Raw genomic sequence first — 5,792 nt, 5'->3', positions numbered from 1 at the left:
CGTGTTCGCGCTTTTGTTTGAAGATAAGGTTTGTTCCTCCCCGGGTACCGTACCCGCGGCTTCGTGAACTTCACTTGATCCACAATTACTTTAACTTCCTCTTATTAATTAGCGTCACCGTTAATTAGCGCCCTGCTTTTTCTTTTGTTTTGGGGGTTTTTAAGGGGGTAAATAAAAATCAGAGATGGAGACAAGCGGAGCTCCGGTCCCCTCCACAGTGTGGCTTTACAGGTTCAAATATAAGCAAAACACTAATCATTTGATTCAGGCAAACACAATTTGTACCGATTAATCTGCATGAGGACATTTCTGTTACTTACCGCTTTACGTGAGCTCTTTATTTAAGTGCCCTTTATCCTTAAAAAAAAATTTTTTGGCCATCTTAAAGACTGACACTCTAAAGATTATTTTTAGGAGAGAGCCATGTATTTATAATTTAATAATGAGCCTGAGCCTGAAACACACCAGGATTAACTCAGACTCAGTTTGGCCGCTCATTCTCCCATGATGCACTTGGATGCTCTGACCTTAATATGTTGACCTTTTGGCCAAGAGTTTAAAGAAGTTACATACAGTGCAGTTTTTGTTTGTTTGGGTTTTTAAACACACTTATATTTGTTATCAAAATTGCTAAACAGCAAATGGAGTGCTCGTGGCGAATTACTTAAAAAATATAAGCAACTTTTTTCAATTATTTTTTTCTTTTCTTTTTTTAAACTGTAAATATATTCAAATGGACTCTGGAACAGAGCTCCCTGTTTATTTATCAGTAGTTGATAAACTGTCAGTCAGAATGTGAGCGGCTTCTCATGCCTACAATTACTCTACCTGTTTGAGAGAAGACGAAGAAAATATATATACATATATATATATATATATATATTCTGAATATTTAAAAAGAGAGAGACAGACAGAAAAGGGAAGAGCTTTGAAATCATTCCGATTTTGACTGCCATGTTCTGAATAGTTGCCCAAACTGGAAATCACTCTCTTCAATTAGCCAGTTGGACTGCCAAGGAAGACAAGCAAGTGGCCTGTGAAATTATCTTGTAACCCAATTCCACAACTTTGGAATGGAGTCTGAAACTACAGAATAATTTATGTGGCAGACGGGTCAGCGGTGGTTCACCTTGAGGAGAGCATCTGTCTCGTGAGCCTCTGCGATTTGTCTCTTCTTCCTTTGGTGGTTAAAGTTTTTTTTCTTTTCTTTAATTTAGCCCCTTTCTTTCTCTCTTCCTTTTATGCAGCGCTGGTCATGATCCAAACGCAGTGATGTCACGGGACAGTGCTAGTCACAAACAGGGAATCTTTATCCCAGCTTTGTAACACTGTACGCACTCTGATAGTCTCTCTTAAAATTCTCATCTTTTCAAAACAAAGACCGAGTGTTAAACAGATAAACAAGCAGCCATTATTTTTTATGTCAAACACGTTTAACACACACAATAAACTCACAAGTAAAATCCCACTGAAACCTTTTACAAGATTAAAAATGAAGCAGTCGCCCCCCCATCCAAGCACACACTCTCTCTCACACACACACTCTCTGTAAAATTACCATGTTAAACATCCATAAATAGCGTTTACTGGCCATATTAGGAACCCAGCACCAAAATCAATAATGATTTGTGGTAAGTGCAACAACACAGTGAGAGAGGAGAGTCAAATTGCCAGCTGAAGATTAATTTAACGCTACTCCTAAATCCTCTGAGACTGGAGCTTGGTTCTTCTGTGCTGTTTCTGAGCCCCAGTGGCTTGTTTGAAGCAGACTTTGATTGACAGGTACAAATCTGCGAGAGGAAGAGAAAGCTTTTTTTTTTTTTTCCTCGCTGCTCAGACCAGATGGTTGTGATAATTAACATGATACTGTTTCCATCGCAAGGGAAATCACTGACACAAGGTTGGTCATATTAATAGGTTAAGGTATACTGTAGGCTGTGGAGATGCAGTGCAGTGCACTCGCATAATCTGATTACGGGGGGAAAGGTTGATTTAATGTGCTAAATCATTTGATTAGAACTGCCAAGTCACATTTGGGGGATGCCATTCAGTGTCAGGGGCAGTGGAGGTGGGCTTTCTGGTGGTTTCATCATATTCATTAAAAAAAAAGAAAAAAAAGAAAAAGAATAATTACAATTTAGCATGTCTATTACCTGCAAGCTTAAAAAATTGTTTTTAGGTAACAATTAAAAAAATGTTATGTTAGCAGTTAGTGTTATTGGAAGTTATTGGCAGAACTGTCACAAGCCATCCCTGACATTTTATTTTAAACCCAAGTAAATGTCTATCTACAAGCATGCTGCTGTTTCCCAAAAAAAGAAAAAGAAAGAAAGAAAAAACAAAATCACACTTCAAAGCCTTTAAAATAAAATGAAGTTAAAAAGTGAGACGTTAAATAGTGATATATATATGGTTAATTACAAAAATACAACTATCTTGTCACCATAAAGGGTCACCATAAGTAAAGTAGGTTTCTAAACTTAAAATGAAGAAACTCTGACATGAGTAAGTTCAAGGCTACTCCACTCAACAAAAAAAAAAAGAAGAAAGAAAGTGTGACCACCTTCCTGCAAAAGCAAACGTCCAAAAATGCATAATGCTGACCCCTTACTGAACCTCCCACCCCTTTTAATTTTCATACACTCCCTAAACGCATGTGACTGCATCATAACACAGCTACAAAACAGCAGTTAAGTTTTAGGTGATATTAGAGTTCAGTAACATGACGAGGTGCTTGAAGTTGTTTAATAAATAATCATAAAATCAGTGTTATCTGCGTATTGTGTTAATTTTATGACAGCCTTCAATGGAGTTATTGCCTCAATAACAGCTGCAGTCTTATACTGTTTAAGTGAGCTGCTCTAGTAACTGAGTAATATCACAGGGAGTCTGGCATGACAAATTACTAGGTTGATTTCTTTATGGGATCACACATGTCCGGTGGCACTGGGAGTGACAGCCATCGTGCGGATAGGAACCTGCTCCTTAAAGAGCGAGCCTCAGCAGCTCAACTTGGACATCGGTGTTATGAGTTTGCTGCGGTGTCACCCTCTGGCTGTTGGGGATTGGTTTGTCTCGCGAGGAAGTGAGCTCTGTGTGTGTATGTGTGTGTGCGGTTTTAGAATGATGTGGGATGGAGGGTTGGTTTGGCACGAACATAATAACTGTTTATGTCCTTGATTTATAGATATGCTTTATAAGAGAGGTAACAGGGAGAAGAATGAGCTGTTCAGGACCAAATGAAGGCAGTTTTCATATTGTTTTTGCACAATATTCCAGAACAGCTTTTCCTTACTTTCCTTTTTCCTTAAAATGACCTGCATGCAGCTCTGCAACGCTGACATCTACCCTCTAGAAAACTTTAATCTGCCAGTATCACAGTATAAATCTAACAGCTGTTTTCTGTTGCACTTTCACTACAGTGTGAGTGCAGGAGTGAAGCACAGCATGAGCTGCAGCTGAAAGTGCATGCGGACGTACTGTGATACTGCCTCATTTCCAGTTCTTTTGGACACTTCTTTAGTAACTATGACCTTTCCATCATGTATTCCATCATTTTAGTGGATTTGTCAAAGCATGTGACGAATAAAAGTCAAAACTCACTTTGATTGTTTAGCAGTGTGTGGCTGGGTTAGCAAAAGCTCATCTTCTCGCTTTGTCCTCTTTTCAAAGCAGCGGGATTCTCTAAAGCTTCTTGTTTATCACAGTGATACACACTGAAGTGATGTTTAAATGTTAGCCGGTGCATATAATAACTGTCTAGACAGTATCATACATCTGGTTTGCGGTTCAAGACCAGTGTTGTTGGATCATCGCAGCTAAGTGCTGGCAACCTCAAATCAGCTGTGTATTTGCTGACACTTCCCATTCCCCCTGTGACAGATGACTTCAGTCACTCACTCGTGCTGTGAGACGGAGTCAGCCTGTTCTGAGCAGGCGTGTTCTGAACGGGCGCTGCTCTTGCTGTGATACTGGGTTGTTGTTGTCTTTCCTGAGTAAGATGTTGGTGCTGATGCAGGTTTGTGTCTGAATGCTCCAGCTCTCCAACCACCCCCACCGCCACCGCCATCCCACCTCACCCCACCCCACATCCATCCAGCCAGCAGCTCCAGCAGCAGTGAGCAAACAGATGTCTGAGAGAGTGCCCACTCCGCTGGCCGAGCTGCCAAAACCACCCGCAGCCCTGGAGGCCTTTGCGCCAACACTTTCCAGGGAGGCTTCACTCTTCTTACCTCTATCCAGAGCTCCCCCCTTATCATCTTCTGTTAACCAGGGGAGATATGCTGTAATGTACAGTGTGCTTTGAAACAGAGCAGCAAACAAATACAAAACAACAACGACAAAAAGACTGAACCTTCAGAAAGAAAAAAAGAGGGAGAGATGGAAAAAAACAGCAAAATGCCACACAACCCTAAAGCATTTTTAGAGTACACCAAAACATTCAAGTCTAGGGAAGTGATGAAAATACTAAAGAGGGCGGGATGAACAAACTTTGCTCCTCCCATTGGGAGTGTGTAAATCTGTAAATAAAAGGGGTTTTTTGTAAAAGAGGAGGAGGAGAAGGAGAAGGAGGAGGGGAGAGAACCACAGGGCAGCATATTCTTCCTGCTAATCTCAGTGTCTTTTTTTATGTGGTCAAACGCTGAGATCGTGACACCTCCAGGGGATAACCGGCAAGTCTTTTTATGGATTCAAATCATAAATATCCCTTCTTGTTTAAAGGAGGTTCACTTCTAAAAATAAATAAATAATAATAATAGGGTTGCATTATTAAGAGAGTAGGAAAAGTGATCTGACATTAGAAGGAAAGCAGCCTGTGGAATGAATCAATGAGGGAATGAATGAATGAGCCTCTCACATCAACCCAAAATGATCGTTAATAATCTCTTACGATATCCATGAGAAGTTATAGTATCTCATTTTCTACTGCAAAATTGTATTTTTAAAATGATCTTCATAAATATATATTATCCAAATTAAACACGAGGGGAAACCAATTCAAGGTCACTGGAAATACGTTTAAGTCTGAAAGTTTGAATCAAATTTACTCTGAAGTAATATTTTTAGACACAAAAAGACTTAGAAATTAATTTTTAATAACAAACCTGTTATTCCAGCAAACTAGATCAAGTATTTTCTTCTTCTTGTACATTAATATAGGCCAAATAAATAATAATAAATAAAGGCAAAAAAATTTTCACAGTCACGTCTTGAGGAATTTCTTTGCTGGAGCCACATTCATAAACCTTTGACACAGACACTTACTGTATGATGCTGGAGAAATTAGAGAGAAAACTAATAAATCATGGTCAGGTTATACACATCTAAATTTAACAGCTGCTGTCATTTTTGATCATCTGCGTGCCAGAGCATTTCAGGACTTCCCTTTGAGTCGTTTCATGAAAAATGACCCTCTCTTAAATACCTACATCCCCGACTTTCCCCTCAGCTCACACATTCGTTTCTTCTCTTGAATATTTTTAAATCCGTCGACCTCGGTGTCCAGAGGAAGCGCACCAGCTCTCAGCTGTGCAGCTGAAAAGTCTTCAGCCCCCTGTCTTCAGTCTTCAGACAGGGGCTGAAGAGTTGTATTTTCATTTTCAGCTGAATCTAAAAAAAAGGCCATTCATGAGTGTGTGCTGATGTTTAAAAGTCTATCATAGTATTCTTTAATATTAGAGGAAACCAGAGGGGTAAACATCTTCCCTAGTGCTTGCATCAGTCAATATGTGCTCTACATTATAGTTCACTGTAGTGATCTTGTCCATGCTTCAATACAGCATCGTTTGTAA

At 39.6% G+C, this 5,792-nt stretch overlaps 1 protein-coding gene across 2 annotated transcripts in view; it reads right to left on the bottom strand.

Moving 5' to 3' along the window:
• The window catches only part of zfpm2a (zinc finger protein, FOG family member 2a), a 121,116-nt gene extending 121,025 nt beyond the window's left edge, over window positions 1-91 (bottom strand). Inside the window, exon 1 of one of the 2 annotated variants that reach the window (XM_005472533.4) lies at window positions 1-91. This exon is cut by the window's left edge and continues 428 nt beyond it. The gene's annotated coding sequence lies outside the window, so the exon portion shown is untranslated. The other variant, XM_013276489.3, reaches the window with a different exon arrangement.
• Window positions 92-5,792: the final 5,701 nt, after the last annotated feature.

This window comes from Oreochromis niloticus, linkage group LG11 (assembly GCF_001858045.2).
Source record: "Oreochromis niloticus isolate F11D_XX linkage group LG11, O_niloticus_UMD_NMBU, whole genome shotgun sequence".
In the NCBI taxonomy this organism is placed as follows: Eukaryota; Metazoa; Chordata; class Actinopteri; order Cichliformes; family Cichlidae; genus Oreochromis; species Oreochromis niloticus.
Note: the sequence above shows the minus strand (reverse complement) of the source record. Positions and strands in the feature narration are given on the sequence as shown.